The sequence below is a fragment of the Pelobates fuscus genome, chromosome 1 (genome assembly GCF_036172605.1).
Source record: "Pelobates fuscus isolate aPelFus1 chromosome 1, aPelFus1.pri, whole genome shotgun sequence".
Taxonomy (NCBI): Eukaryota; Metazoa; Chordata; class Amphibia; order Anura; family Pelobatidae; genus Pelobates; species Pelobates fuscus.
Window position 1 is genome coordinate 238245483 of NC_086317.1, and position 17275 is coordinate 238262757.

A 17275-nucleotide genomic window follows, 5' to 3' on the forward strand; every position below is an offset into this window, starting at 1 on the left:
ACCACTTCAGCTCATTGAAGTGGTGTGGGTGCAAACTCTCCTCACCTTTAACCCTGCAGTGGTATTTATTGCAGTTTTTATAAACTGCAATAATTACCTCTGAGGTAATTATTCAGACAGCCTCTAGAGGGAGTTCCGGAACTGAAACAGACTTTTGGTCCGTTAACTTGAATAATACTTTCCTGTGGGAAGATCCTAATTCGAGAGCAGCCATTGCCACACATGCGCATTAGGTCTCTCCACCTAGCGGGGGAGGAACGTGGGCGGAGCTGAGCCAGCGCCGAGGGACATCAGCACTGGACCCAGAGCTGAGCCAGCGCCAAGGGACATCGGCACTGGACCCAGGAAAGTGACTAATGTGGTTATTAACCCCTAGCGCCGCAGGGGGTGGCCTTGACAGAGGGGAAATCTATAGTGCCAGGAAAACAAGTTAGTTAGTTTCCCTTTAAGCTGTAATTGTTTTGGTGACTACAGTGTCCTTTAAAAATATAAATCTGATTCAACTAAAAAGAGAAAAGCTTACTAGAAAAAACATTAATTGGCTAAAACATAGTGGATTTATACCTCTGCACCGTAGTCCCAGTATGATTTGCTGGCAAATTTAAACCCCCTGTGTGTCATTAGTCTGAAAGAAATTAGTTAATGTGATTGACCCTCAAACTAAGGGATGGGGAAGCAGCTACAGACTCACCCATAATATTAACCTTTGTGCTGCTACTCATTGTGCGAGGAAATATAGTAGATCACAGTGCAAGGCTTCTCCTGAAAGGTGACACCCTGACTCAGTCAGTTTTCATTTTATCTTGTTACCTGCTGGTGCAGCTAAGTGACATCTTATTTGGTTAGTTTGGGATTAATTTAAAAATCAATCTGGACTTCCCTCCAGAGCAGTTTCTAAGCTAGGCCGTCCAATGTCAGGGTTTGTTTGACAGCATTTAAGACCTGATTCAAGTGAATTCAGATAGTTTCAACTTCACAGCATGGCGTGCTATTTAAGATTTCCTCAAATCTTTCACATTTTCTGTTTGGATGAAGCATCTAAAGTTTAGTAAATAATCCCAAATATTTTTTTTAAAGAAACATCTTATTTATATTTTTCCAGGGTGGCAATAGTTCCAATATCACCCATTTATTCACCAAGTGGTGAATTGTGGTGATATGAAAATAGAATTGCAAATTAGGTCAAAGTATTTTCCCAATTTTTCTAGTTTGTTTATTTTGGTTTGCTTTAAATTTTTTAAAACTTAGTGTTAGCCCAATGCAGAGCGCTTTGTAACACGTTGACCTATAATACAAGTGTGTAAATCACAAATAGAAGAATGTTTATCAGCATTCATTACTTTTTCTTTCCATTTTTGCATCCTGGAATACAGCATTAGCCCACTACAGTACTTACAAAGTCATGTGTAGCAAATTGGCTAGTTGTATAAATCTATACTGGTTTCTAAGACAAATCACAATAGGCTGGTACCCAAGCTGTCCTTATAAAGAACAACAGATTCCTCTACTAAACAGGACAGCTGTTCCCTCCCTTCCCCCCACAGAGCATATCCCTTTGAACATTCTACCCCCACCTCCAAATTCTCATCAAACAACAAAGGGTTAATGTCACTTAAGTTTTCACACAAAGCCCAGACTAACCCTGGGGGGGGTTGGGTTGTGGGCAGGGGGATTAACATTTTGATAATTGTATCTTCTGATTCTATTTCTTACATGTGCAAGGTGAGTGGATTAACATTAAAATGTTTGCCTTAATGAAAACTGTGCACAACAGGTCTACATTTTAAATTTCAAGGATGAGGGGGGATGAGGGGTAATGAGGGGGAATGAGGGGGGGAATGAGGGGGGAGGGGGGGGAATGTAGTGTTGGGCAACTGGTGAGACAATGCACATGGCAGGAGACTTTGCAATATGTTGTAGGTGACCTACCTAGACAGAGTGAATTGAGATACAATAATGCAGTAAGTGTGCCCCTGCACATAGAATCTTACAATCTAGCATTACAATATGTCTCATAAAATGTCTTTTACATAGCTGTCAACTATCATGTCACATGAGTTCTCTGAACATTATTGTTTCATTGTTTTATAATGTGAACATATACACGGGGGAGGGGCATGTAATAAGACATTATGATAAGTAAATACTGCACACATGGCTGTTACAACAGCATCACAATAGCAGATCCTACATACAGGTTTGTAGATTATAGTAGAATAAGCAATACTGACCCACCCCCCACTATAGCTAGTAAAATGCTTTTATTCAGAATGATTACGATTATTTATAAAGCACCAACATATTCCACAGTGCTGTACAATAGGAAACAAGACAAATATATTGAATTCTAACTAAACATGAATTACATATTGAATTGGAGATCTGACCCATTCAGTCTAGTGTTTAAATGAAAACGTGTTCACAAAATATCCAATTGCTTCAATAGCTAATTGGGGGTGGGGGTAATCTCTACAATAGTCTGTAGTCACACAGTTTGAATAATCTAGCCTGAATTTTGCAATTTGATATATCCAGTTCACAACATTTTGGTGTTTAGTGAATAAACTTGTTAGTCTGCTGGATAATTAATGATTTGTAAGCTCGTTTGAGCAGGACCCTCTTCACATTTGTCAACATTACTTGTATGTCAATACTTGTTACTTTTTATCCTCTCTGGATAGTTTTACATAATTTGAAGATATTGTCACTATATAGTGCTAATAATGATAATGGAGTCAATGTAAGTGATATTTTTAATACCAGACATAGGTGTCCTGATCTCATTTTGCCATTAATTAAATAACTTTTTTACTGGCACATCTTAGTCACTCTTGTGTTTATTTTGTTCTTTAATTGAGCACCGTGTATGTACGTATGTACATGTATAGAAATGTCTGCTGTGTTGTAATTGCGTTCCTTATGCCACAGCAATGCTTCTATGCACATTGACCATTTTTTCCTATTATTATTGTTATTACCCGGCACGCCTGCTGAACAATGATGCGCTAGACTCTTTGTGTGTGAACACAATGGGCGGTGTCTGTAGCAGGGGTAGGAAGTCAAGAAGGGTCGGACATGTATTATTATTGTTGTTGTTGTTGTTGATGGTGGGTGTAAAATTTTCTACAATGAATATTTGCTGTTAGTTTTTTACAAATTTTTGTGATTTAAATTTCATTTCTTTTTTAGAAAATACATTTTCTGTTGCTAGTACGGCTTTTGCACTGAATTTACATATTTAAGTGGATTGTACATTTAGTGGATCCAAACTCAGAAACACAACCACAGAGTTGTTTTATGTAAGCAATGCTTTCAAGTTTGTTTTTCTTATCAGGTAACATCAGACAGAATCACTTATATTGTAATCTCTGCAATTCTAATCCATGTTTATCTTTAATTGTACTTAGTGACTGCTAACAAAAGTAAAATCTATAAGTGAAGGTAGTAATTGTTCTTGTGAAACTTCAATTCCTTTTGGGACAGTGTAAATTATGTAAAGTGGTCTTTACTAGTACAAATTATTTCATTTAAATAAGAAAAATCCAACTATACATAGGTTTTTTATAAAACAAAACCATTCTACAAAATTGTCATGCCATGCGCATGTGTTACATTTTGTTACATTTGAATCCTCTTGAATAGATATGTGAATTATAGTAATTTAACCATTGTTCAACTGCTGTATTATTAGCAAATAAAAAAAAAATAATAGAGCATATGAGCATATTTTTTTTAACAATGCTTACTGATTTCTACTGGTCATATTTGGATTTTTGAACACTTTTTTTTTTCATTTACAGTAATTCTCTACACTCAAAATAAAATGTGTAATCTCTTCTGAATCAGTAAGTATATATGTTTTATAATGCTATATTTCATGTAACGTTTCATTGTGTGCCACTTTATTCCACTATGCTCTTGTAAATACAATTTAAGAAAATAAAAATGATACAATAACCAACAGTGCCTTTTCTGTGTGATTATTAATGTTTGATTGCAAAAAATAACATTCTACGTTTTCTATACTTAGACCTTGATATAATTTGTTTAAATATTCAGAGATATCATTTTTTATTTGTGGGGTAACAGCTTCTTGACCAAGGAGATATCTGACTGCCATTCTGGGGATGAGAAGAGGTTTTTTTTTTTTTTTAGTCTGTTGCAAAATTTAAAAGTGCTTCAGACTAGGTTTTTTGCCTTCTTTTGGATCAACAGCAAAAACAGATGAGAAAGGCTGAACTTGATGGCTGCACGTCTCTTTTCAGCTATGTAAGTAAATCCGCATCCAAAGTGATTCCAATCTGTTATAAATTTTTTTTTTTACAAAATTTCTATAGACTTTAAAGGAACACTATAGTGTCAGGAACACAAACATGTATTTCTGACCCTATGTGCTAAAACCACCATTTAGCCACCCTGGCCCCCTCATGCCTGCCTAAATATAGTAAAATCTTACTTGTATTCAAGTCTGCAACTGCTTATTTTGTCCCTGTTTCCTTTAGACCTGCCTGCTGACATCATCAGAAGTGGTAGCCTGATCCAATCTCAATGCTTTCCCATAGGATTAGCTGAGACTGACAAAGGGGCAGATCAGGGGCAGAGCCAGCACAATTCAAACACAGCCCTGGCCAATCAGCATCTCCTCATAGAGATACATTGAATCAATGAATCTCTATCGTGCATCAAAGAAACTCACTGTAATATGCAATGTATGGATATGAGCTCCACAGAAACAAACCTTACAAAAATGTGTTATGTGGACGAATGTGTCAAATATCTCCACGTAAACAACATGCACAATAATACATGCTTATTTTACAGTAAAAATCTGTTTGCTTGGCCTATTGAATTAAATTGGTCATGTTCCAAATGGTTTGCACAGTTTTTTTTTATAAAATAGCTGTCACTGTGTGATAAATTCCTTTAAAGAAAAGAAAAACTTTTGTCATGTGACTTTCAACAACCCCAAGAGAAAAGTGTTTCTCTTTTATATTATTTGAAATATTAGCAGATATTTTTGTGTTAAATCTGTTTTATTGGTGCATTTAATGAGCAGTCACCCCACGCAGGGGAGGCAAGCAAATCATCGAAAACGTACGTCAGAGGCTTTTACCACAAAGCGTATTATAAATCAAATTAAACCGGTCAATGCCTGGTTAGGCGAACATTTTTAAGTATATAAACATAGGTTGCGTACAATTAACGGTATTAGTAATTCGAATTATCTGCAAGCATTAAGCATTAAGCTTAATCTAAGAATTCAAATAAAGTTAACAGCAATATGTTGAACTTGGGATACACTTGCCCTCTAGCCCTTGTTTTAGAAAATATTATGATGGGCAGCATATATTTGTACTAGTGAGACAGCTCATTTGCATTGAAATTATACGTCAGAGGCATGTAACACTGGGCGTATTATTGATCAAATTAACACAGTCAATGCCTGGTAAGGCGGGAAGGTTACAGTATGTGAGCATAAATTGCGTATGCCCAATAATACAAATAATACAAATTGTCTGCTGGCTTGAATCTTAATCTGGAAGTTCAAATAATGTTGGCAGCAATATGTGGAAATTCGGATTACATTTGCCCTCTGGCCTAACATTATAGTGCAAGTTGAGAAATTATGTTGAACGTAAGACAAGACCTGAGTAGGCAGCGTGTATAACAGATAGGGCACCTCTATTCTAAGCATATTGATGGTTAATAGCTATCTACCAGGTTAGCTTAGTTAGAGGCTGGTAGGCAAAACCTGCAATTGTGTTATAACCGCAAGTTTAGGTCATTGTTGCATGGTCCAAGACTGTCAGTTTTAGCATGTAGAACTGTGTGAAAGGCTTATGAGGACACATGAAAATTTGGTAAAGTGAAAATAAGGCTAAGTAAGGTACATGCGTGGCGACCGTAGCTCGGGCCTTTATAATTGTCCGGTCCGGGTCATTCATGGCACGGCAACAATATCATCCCAGTGCGTCGGGTTGCTATTCGTCCTCCCCAGACAGTACATATTCCACCAGCAAGGCTTTCCGTGGCCCTGTGGGCACTCAGGGCCGGAGACCGTCCACATGACCCCCACACCTAAGGTCCGGGCACCCCCCGTCCCCTGCACCTCCCCAGCACCTTTCAAGCCTCCGTGGAGTGTAAGCCCCCGTCTCACCCGGTGCCAGCCACACACGATTCACGGCACCAGGGACTAGACTCCCCGAGGACCCCCACAGACTCAGTAAGTCCGGGCCGCCACTCCTTCGGTGGGTATGTAGTCGGGGAATTTATTTAGCCGCCAGCGACATCCTTGGCCACATGTGCCGCACTTGCCAGCCCTTCAGGAGCAGTTAATTGTCCCCTTTACGACTTCCTATCCATCGTAACGAGCTTGTACATAAAATGGTCAGGTAATGAGGTGCTGCCACGCCAAGGTTTTCGTCTCCCGCAAACTCCATGGTCTCCTGTGGTACTTCCATCCCTTCCTGGATGCTTTGTCTGTAAGGTGGACTTTTTCCATCGTGTCACCTCCTATGGCTGCTGGCCGGCCGTTCTACGTGTAGCCAATGCCAGTGTAGGTGATCGGCATGCAGACGGGGCCGGAGCTCCCGCCACGGCTGGGGCCATCACCATGCGGCCGGGATGACCCACACTGGCCAGGGGGGTGATCGCGGGGCCGTGCCCCGGGCCGTGTGTTGCTCCAGATTGGGGTGTCTTGTTTCTGTGGCGGCTCCCGCCTGGGTGTCTCGGCGGAGTGTTTCCCTGTGCCTCAAATGGCGGCCGCATGCATGCAGGTTCCCATCCGGTAAGCGATGGGTCTTATGAGGGTAGTCGGTGATAGCCGAAGTCCTACCCTGTTCACTAATGTTGGAGGATCTATTTTTCTAGCGGTGTGGATCGGTATTTTGTGTCTTTTTTACAGGCTCATAGCCGGAGCTCTTGCTGGTGGCCTCCGGTCGGCCCGGCGACCCGGCCACGCCCCCAGTAGATATTTTTGTACCAAGTTTAAAATGTACTCAAGTCTCCTGAGTATTACAGCCTAATCAAAAAAAATAAAAACTCATTACTGGGTTATTTTCTGAGCTGAGAATTGTAGGCAGTTAACCAGTGATTCTCAACATTTAGGCCAACGCAGACAAGCTGAAAACATTCCCAACTCTATTTTTCTGGCTCAGCTATTTTGCCTGACATTTTAAGTTCCCATGAACTATTCCTGATTTAACAAGTAACTGAAAATGCTAAGCCATATCAAATCCATTTGATATTTTTTATATCGTGGTGTTGTGTACACATGGGTACAATTTCTGTATTAAAAACACATTTCCACTTTCCACCAGTAAGGGAAATTTCCATACAAAGATCTAACATCTGCCTGTCTACAAATTATTTGGTAAGATAGTTGAAATCTGCAAAAACAAGTGGTAAATGGCAATGCAAAAAAATGTTAAATTTTTGAATGTGAAACATGCAACAATTGGCAATTTTGACTGTCATAGAAATGTAAAAGAAATCCATAGCTTAAATTCAGAGTAGCTGAATTAAAGCACAGCTGACTAAATATTTTTTCCAGTTTGGCTATTTTGACCTTAAATTTGACACACACACACACACACTATAGTTTTTCCACAAAGTTATATAAGGATTCTTGCCTGTTTTACAAAGGAAGGTAACACAGAAATCCATTAAAAAGACAGTCCACTGTCGAAATACATACATCACTGTTTGATGGATATACCCCAATGAAAACATGCATTTAATTATAGATTTTTTTCATTGAGATTACATATCTAAAAACAGCTTGCAAAAGCTGCAAAACTCTAGTCTGAAATCTTTCCAAGCCATCACTTTCTTCCCTAGGCAAACTTGGTGTCTGTCCAATTTCGATGTCTGTCCAATTGCTCTGGGCAATTGCTGCCTCTTGAGTTTAGCTCCACTGAGCTAAACAACAACAAGCTGGTTGTCTGATTGAAAGTCATGTGGCTGTATCGAGGTTAAGCTATGAAAGAAACAATTGAAATCAGCACTTTTTGCAAAATGAAAATAGAGGACACACTCTTCACACATAAAGGGGTATGGAGTATCCCTTTAAACTCCAACTTTTTACTTTTTTTTAGCAAATTCAATATTTTTACCTGAAACTTGAAATTCTTTTGTCAAATCTCAACATTGTCTGGGTTGCTGAATAAAAAGCCTGAAATTAAAACATAAATTACATTTAAATAGATTTTTAAGAGAAACTTGATTATTTACAAAATGTGCACAAATGCAGAACAACAATTCAGTAAATTCACAAATTCCACCCAGATTTGCATACATACTTTCAGAATAAAGTAACATTTGCATACAGCATACATACTTTAGGAAAGAAGACTAAGAGGAAAACAGGTATTTATGCACAGCCAAATGGCAAACTATTTTCTTTCTTTAAATTGCTGATCCTTCTTTTAAATCTGTATTTATACACTACGCAAAGCTGTCAATACACTTCTTGCAATACAATTTAACTCCAGAATGCAAATGACGCTGCACACTATAGCCAGGGAACGTGTTAGCATGGTATCTTATTAGGGGTGTCAGCGCATGGACAGCATTGTAAAAAAAAAATCATATAAGTGCTTTAAGGGTAAGCAAGCTTTATACTCTGCTTTTCTGTCCTGTTCACTGCGGTAAATGCCATTTACTCGGTTTAATGAAAACTGAGCAGTAACCAATTGCAAGCATCACAGTTCCAGATTATCATTACTCATTTTATTCAATGTTTTATTCATTTGGACCATTGAATAAAACATTGAAAGGCACCTTTTTTCCATGTTAAACTCCATTTAGTTTTGTTTTTTTAATATATTTTAAATATTTAGCAGTTAACATCACAGTCTAGTTTTGTCCTGGCACAGTATGACATTGGAGGAGAAAGAAAGAGTTATTCACTAAAGTGAGAATTCAAAGAGAATTTAAAACTTAAGGCCAAAGTAGCCGAACCAGAAAAAGTTATGTTTTTTTTTCCTTTCAGCTACTCTGGCCTTAAATGTTAAATTTGCTTTGAATTCTCACTTTAGTAAATAACCCAGTTGGTGTTATGTATAAAAAGTGTTCTGTACTGAAAAGTGTTGCAAAGTACTAACATTTGGACAATCACCATGGGAACCAGTGGAAACAGCAGGCACGTTCCTTTGGTGACTCCTCCCCTATTACATCTGCACCACCTTTTCTGAATGAGACAAATGTTTAACAAGGGATGCATGTCCCTTTAATTGAGAACTGTTGAATTTCCTATATTCTGGTATTGTGTGCAATGGCATTTTAGAGCCAATACAGTTTTTATTTTTATTAATATCTTAGACTTGCACATGCTTGAAAGAGTCAGTGATAGTTTTGACTGAAAATGTTGATTTAGTTTTAGTTATAGTTGTTTGCTGAAAATGTTATTAATTTTTGTTATAGTTTTTGTCACAATCGATTTATTGTTATTATAATATTGAAAACATGGTTTTGACAAAAAAAAAGAAAAATTTTCTTTGGCAAAATGAACGCTGGTGTGTAGGGCTGCCCTCTGGGGAAGTCTGTCATCCAGTCATACTTGTCTCTTACTAGCTATATCAGTTTTGTACAACTTTTGTCTCCAGTATCAGCTTGAATAGCATGTTAACACTAGATGCTTGGGTAGGCTGGCTGTGAATGGGTGAGTTAGACACAGTCAAGGTTTATTTACTAAAGTGAGAATGCAAAGTAAATTTCAAATTTAAGGCCAAACTAACAGAATTAGAAAAAAAAATCTGTCAGACTTGCTTCTAGTTCAGCTACTTGGCCTAAAATGTTAAAATATTTTTGAATTCTAACATTAGGTTTTGGTGTTTGACCTTTTCCCTTCCTAGATCCAGAGATCAGAGGAAACAAAAACACTAGCTACTCTTTTAGGAATTTATACCCCATCAATTTGAGGGTAACACGTTGCAAGTCCTTGCTGGACTACATCTCCTATTACACTCAATGATATTCTGTCTAGTGGGAGTTAAAAATTGCATCTCGTGTTATGTTTATAGCGAGGCAACTACTTTTTAAATGGTTTATGTGGAATATAACATTAATCATCCTCAGCAAGTGGTTGGACCAGTGGCCAATGCACTGTGGTCTCCAGGCTGAGGGGGGCAATGGGGTGACCCATGCACTTAGGGCCACCCAATGGGCATGTGTCAACAGAGGCTCGGTTGTGCGCTGTGGTAGTTTAACAGCGTGACCTGGCCCCTTTCTTATCAACAGCCAGTGCAGAGAGGAAGTAAGAGACAGTAACTTCATTTCAGCTGGAGACACTTAGCTGCACGGGAGGGAGAAAGCAGAGAGGTTGGGGTATGAACTGGGAGTGCCAGATCATGATCCAACATCCCCAGCCAGGAGAAGTCATCCTCCTGCACCGAAAAGGTAAGCGTCAGAAGAGTGGCTAATAAAAATGGTCAGTGTTTGTCTGTATGTGTAGCAGTGTGTGTATCTGCATGTGTATGTCTGCATTTGTGTCATGGTGTGTGTCTGGGTATCTGCATGAGTGTCTGCATGTGTATTATTGTATGTATCTGTGTTTCAGTGTGTGGGCATGTGTGTCAGTGTTTTGTAACGGTATATTTGCCTGTGTGTGTCAGTGTATGTGTATATGTACATGCATCTCGGCATTCAAATGCACACACTACACACAAATGAACCCCTGCATTCAAACATCAAGACTTCATACAAACACACATCTGTATTAAAACACCATCATTATATATAAAATTACCCCTGCATTTAAAAAACACTACACAAAAATTCACATCTGCATTCAAACGCCAACATTCACACACATGTACTCCATACAAGAACATGCTTACATTCAAACACACAAAGTCTGCTCAAATACAGTGCTAAATACAGCCCTGCACTATTGGGCAAATGGTAGATCCCCAGTTGGCAAAGCATTGTGGGACTTGTACGACAGATGGGGATGTACCTGTTGGCCACCCTTGTGTTAGAGGGGGGCCCAAACTAATTTTTGCACCAGGTCCCCCTCTACGTTAGTTCCGCTACTGGGTTTGACGAGTCTGGTAAGTATTTTATTAGACAAAAGCTTTATATAGAATATCACCATTTTAATTCACTGGAGTCCTTTTAATGATCCACTCCTGTGTGTAACATCTACATCTAACTCACATTCACTAAGCAGTAATTTAACATGTTGATTAGTAATTTGATGCCATTGGGGGCTGCAGAGTCTTGGAAAAAATCTGGCACAGGCACAATACTTGATCTCTGTCTGTTAGCTGACTTCTAATATTTGCTTAACCCTCTCTGAGTGTGCATGATGAGAGTTGTAACATAGCGTAGCATCTATCATTCAAAGTATTACCAGTCTTAGGTCATTGTTTCTTATTAATTGTCACTAATGAAGTATGGATATTGCAATAAAGTAAGTACAATAAACACACATCTGCCAGTTCTATGAAATAGCTCTTTCTATAGGAAGTAATGATCTCCTCCTAGTGGCAAAACAAGTAAACTGCATGTCTGCAATTTTTTTTTTTTTTTTTACTAGTGCTATAAAAAATGACTGATCGTAAAATATTCCCCCACGTGGCTGAAGAAGTAAACTACAATTCACTGATCCTAAGATGAGGTTTACAAATGTATAGGAATGCAACTAATAATTATATTCATAAACAATCAACCAATATTTTTTTCATTAATCAGATTCTAAAAATGTCAATATAATTTTTTGTATATTTAAAATAAAATTCACAAGCTACAAATATAAACTTCAGGATAAAACTTTACAGTATCACAACTGTTTGTCCAATTTTTTATTTTATTTTTTTAAATTCTTTATTTTTTGTTGTGCAGGTAGGCATACGACATTTCAACGCCACAACAGCGTACATAATATCCATATAGCTTAAGCAGTGGCATGAGTACGTGCACATTTTTTAAATACAAACAGTATAACAAGCTTGACATTGATGAATATTGATGAACATTTACTTCTGTGTAGTGTAGCATGTGGGTGAGGTAAAGTTGCTTAGTTGTACTCTAGTGCAGTGTAATAAGTACTGGGACATACAAGTCTGCACGGAAAACTAGGCTGACAAGCCAATCGAGGATATAGCAGACAGGTGAGTGTCTCGTTAAATGTATTAGGTAGGCAGAGAAATACGTGCTTATCGTTTTGAACGAGATTGTCTATGCAATGAACAGTGTGTTATCAGGGTAGATATGTGTATAGGATTATAGCGTTAAGTTGTGAGTGATTGCCACTCTGTGAGCCAGTGTAGCGAGTATTAAAGGCGGTAGGCCTCTTGTTAGTGTTAGCTGTCGCCTAGTGCATATATGTGACCTCAGGCATTAGGTTGTTAGGTATAAGGCGATGGCACGTCTAAATATGCATCTAGAGCAGTACAATTGCAAATTAATACTTGCAAATAAACATGTTATATAGTTGTTATGGGTAACGCTATGACATTTAACACACTTTCCCAATTCTAGTATTCAAAATTGTAGGTTGTAGGTAATTCACATAAGGCCTATGGTTCCTTCCTGGTATAGCATGCGGTTTAACATAGGGTGTTTACCACAAATTCCTTAAAAATCATAATTATGTCCCCAAACTGGTATGACTGCCACATGAATAAAGGAAAAAAAAAATAAAAAAAAAAAAGCATTCTAAGTCACAGCATGTCTCCATTAGAAGTAAGTTTGAACAGGAACGTGTATGATAAACTGAGTTATACGGGCTGATTGCTGTGTACAGAGTTCTTCGAAACATCCTGGGATATGTACTTCTACTTATTAGTCACAGCTGCTGCAGAACATAAACAAATTATAATAAATCATAAATTATATAAATGTACATTGTTTCTTGGGATAGGAATGTCCGCCGTTGCCTCTTACGAGTATACCAGGTCCAGTCCCGGATCAGCCGACCCCGCACATGGGTCATTTGGGATAGACAGTCTCTGCAGCTGGGGAGGGCCAGGGTTCCTCTCTGGCTTGACCGTGTTCGGCAGTAAGCTGTATCGTGGCTCGGTAGGTTGCTGTATACCTTGCTTGCAGAGTATAGGCTTGCTGGTCAAAGTTGCCATTTTGATTTTGAGGCTCAGGTCAGCGGCTTGTTTCGGCCCGCGGCCATGCCCCAGAGTGAGTCAGTCAGAAAGTTAAAGAAAGTTAAAGAGAGTTAGCCAGTGCCCTGGCTGGGCTTCTGTTGAACATACTTGTTTAGTCTTTTTCGGTGGTCCCTGTCGCTTGTTGAGAGCGAGGTTCTCCCCCCACCTCAGGCCCAGACAAGAGCCTGTGTCTTGTCGTCGGTCATGGGATTGCGGAGCTTGGAGGTTGCACCCTTCTGTTCCATCTATGTGGTAACTGAGGCGTAGGTAACCGGCGTGGTGCTCCGTGGCCTGAAAGGGGCAGTGTTCGCTGGATCCCAGTTGTGGCTCGGGGTGGCGGGGGCACCGGGTCCTGCTTGGGAAGGTAAGTCTTGTGGTAGGCCCAGGGTTCGGAGAAGGGCCGCTGCCTCCTGTATGCTGTGGATTTGGTGCGTCGTATCACCCTGTTGTATCAGGAGCGTGTGCGCGGATCGCCAGCGGTAAGGAACGTTGTTGCGCTGGAGTATGGAGGTGAGAGGCCGAAGAGACCTGCGCCAAGCCAGAGTTCCACTGGACAGGTCGGCATAGAAGGTTAGTTTGGTGTTTTCAAATTGTATGGGGGCTTTACCTCTGACGGCCGTGAGGACCTTCGATTTGTCAGTCCCATTTTTAAAGGCGAGTATGGTATCCCTTGTGGCTACCTCTGGGGCCCCAGCCGGTTTTGGGATCCGAAAGAGCTCTGTGGGTGTTATGGCGTTGGCTTGGCCTGTGGGCAGTATGGCGGTCAGCATGCGCTTGACCACGTGTGGTAGGTCCGTCTCCGGCAACCCCTCTGGGAGTCCCCTGACCTTGATATTAAGTCTCCGTCTTGCGTCTTCCTGGGTTGCGAAGCGCCGTTCATGTAGCATATTTTGTTCGCGTAGGTCCTGTAAGTCTCTCCGCAGTGAGGCGATGGTATGCTGCTGTTCTTGGGAAGAGGCTTCCAGTACTGTAATGCGGCTTGTCAGGCCCTGCAGCTCTCCCCTTAGTGCTGTGACATCCGCGAGGATGTTTTTTTGGAGGTCTGCTAGCAGGGTTTTTAACACCCCAGTGGTCACCAGGTCTGCGTCTGGGTCCTTCCGTGGTCCGCTGGGTTTTGCCTTTGGCTTTGGGTCCGGGGTTGGGAGGTATTCGTCACCATCCCCCTCGGAGTAATCATCAGAAAAATCTGAGCAGCCTCCGTGGAGCTCCGCCATCTTGGATCCGCTCGGGCCGCACGCTTGCCGCCACATTTCTGCTATCGTGAGTCCTGGGGCCGGTTTATTCGGCAATTGCTTCTTGTGTTTTCGTCCCATCAGGGCTGGAAGGTTCCTGTTTTAGGTTAATGGGTGTTGGGGGTATTTTCTGTCGGTTTTATGTGAAATTTCTGTCGTTTAGTTCGGAGCTCCTAAGATGTGCGTCTGCTTCTCTCCGCTGTTAGGCTCCGCCCCCCTGTTTGTCCAATTTTTAAGCAAAACTAATTTTTATAAGTAGGCAAAACAAAACCACAAACTATTTAAAAAGAGGTAAAACTTGACAGAGGTAAATTATTACTGTTTGGAACATTCTGTTATCCTCTCTTCGAAAATTTTTTACATTAAAAAGCCTGCATGCTCCTGGCTGTGGCTGGCTCTCCTGTTGAAAGCTATGTTGCCTACAGCAGAGAGGTGCTCTGATGGCGTTGAGGTGCCTGAGATGGATAAGTAGGATTTTGACAATTTTTTTATTAATAAAACAAAAAAAGAAAGCAATGAAAGGAGGCAGGAGTAAGCGCACAGCAGGCCTCTTTGCTTGAAATGTCCTTTAAACTTTTACAGTACACTAAGCCCATGTAAGCCCTGGTTTTCAATTCAAATAGTGTTTGACATATTATGACCATTGCAGAACGTGTAGCACCAGGTGCTACTTTGTTGCATTGTCTCCGGGGATGCTCCCATATATATTTAGTATGGAACACAGTACACAAATTAGCAAACTCTGTTCTTGAGAAGAGATTTCCCCTCACTGCCCAATGGGAATTTTTTTAAATGTTGGAGAATGGAACAAATGGTACTTAACGGTGTGCTAATGCTAATGGGGTGTGCTATAAGGCCTTACTGTTTAAATGTATGCAGGGGCAAACTGTCAACTCACAGGGCCCTCAGGCAATATAACATCAAGGGTCCTCCTTCATGGTACAAGATTTATTGGCTACTACTATTCTCCCCCCTTCTTTGTGCAGCTCTCACACAGTTATTATGTGCACTCTGCCCAGTCATGACTCGGCCAGTTTTACTTTTAACCCCTCAGTGACCAGACCGTTTTTTTAAATGTTCTTAACGTTAAGGACCAGGGCGGTTTTTAAATTTCTGCAGTGTTTGTGTTTAGCTGTATTTTTCCTCTTACTCATTTACTGTACCCACACATATTATATACAGTTTTTCTCGCCATTAAATGGTCTTTCTAAAGATACCATTATTTTCATCATATAATTTGCTATACATTTTTTTTATAAAATATGATGAAACTTTTTTAAAAATCACACCTTTTCTAACTTTACCCCCAAAATCTCTTGCGCATCTACAACCGCCAAAAAACAGCCCTGCTAAATAGTTTCCAAATTTTGTCATGAGTTTAGAAATACCCAGTGTGAGCATGATCTTAGCTTTTTTTTGCAAGTTATAGTGCTATAAGTAGCACTTTGCTGTTTCCAAACCATTTTTTTTTTTTCTAAATTAACGAACGTTACATTGTAACACTGATTTCTGTCAGGAATCCCTGAATAACCCTTCACGTGTATATATTCTTTAAAGGAGACAACCTAACGTATTAAACGTGGGGTATTTTGACTCTTTTCATGCAACCATTTTACCACCAATCTTTGCCACCAAACTGAGAACTTTAAGGATTACTGCCAAAGATACCAAACAGGTATCCTGTCCATGAGGCAAGTAACAATGTGTAAGTGATACAACGTCTCAGAAAGTGGAAAGTCACCTTCATGCTTTAATATCTCATTGTCTATGTGGTTCACCAATTGGACATATTAGACTGATTTCATGAAAGGATCACTATAGTGTCAGGAAAACAAAGCGGCCCCTCCCTTGGTGCTGAAGGGGTTAAAACCCCTTCAGCTACTTACCTTAATCCAGCACCAGGTTCCCTCGGCGCTGGTGACCTCTCCTCCCCGCCGATGTCAGCTCCCAAGTGGAGCAGAATGCGCAAGCACGGCAATGCTTTCCTATGGACGTTCTGCACGCTGGATGCGAATTTCGTACCCAGCGTCGCAGATGCGCCTCTAGCGGCAGTCAGGAAGACAGCCATTAGAAGTTGGATTAACCCTGCTATGTAAACATAGCAGTTTATCTGAAACTGCTATGTTTATATCTGAAGGGTTAAAACCTGAGGGACCTGGCACCCAGACCACTTAATTGAGCTGAAGTGGTCTGGGAGACTATAGTGTCCCTTTAACCCCTTAACCCCTTAAGGACACATGACATGTGTGACACGTCATGATTCCCTTTTATTCCAGAAGTTTGGTCCTTAAGGGGTTAAGGACACATGACATTTATGACATGTCATGATTCCCTTTTATTCCAGAAGTTTGGTCCTTAAGGTGTTAAATCTCCTCTTTATAGCCATAGCACAGGGAGGGGGTAAAATAACTGGCTGAATACTAGATATAAGGTTTAGCTAGTAGAGGTGAGTATCTCTGTCATGGTATGGGTAAGAATTCAAGAAATTATTGTATGTTTCATCCATATCTGTAGGTAATAGTATTAACTTAGTATTTCAGTAGTGATATTGCCATCTAGTAAAATAATCACTGGATGTAAAGAATAAGATCCATCCAGAGGGAGGTAACACAATTAAAGAGAGAGAGAAAGAAGAAAAGAACACTTCGGCTGTAATTGAGAATCACTGTCAGCCTACTATACCAGCCTTTCTCCCTTCTGGCTAAAAGAGGGGACAGGACACATAGTACAAAAAGGAATATTAATGTGAGTGGTGCATAATGTGCAACAAAGTGTCAAGGTGAGTGCCAGGCAGTAAGCGTCTGACACGCATTTCAAGCATTCTCAAGAGATGAGTGTCTTTTAGACATGTGCAATTCGTTTCGGGCCGAATATGTATTCGGACAAATTTCGGGCAATTCGGACATTCGGGTACTTCCGAATTGCCGAAGTTCCGAAGCACAG

The 17275-nt window shown here is 40.2% G+C and overlaps 1 long non-coding RNA gene across 1 annotated transcript; it reads left to right on the forward strand.

Moving 5' to 3' along the window:
• Positions 1–1241: 1241 nt before the first annotated feature.
• On the forward strand, positions 1242–2097 carry LOC134592480 (uncharacterized). Its single transcript, XR_010089107.1, has 2 exons — positions 1242–1813; positions 1865–2097. It is a non-coding gene; the product is annotated as an uncharacterized LOC134592480 (long non-coding RNA).
• Positions 2098–17275: the final 15178 nt, after the last annotated feature.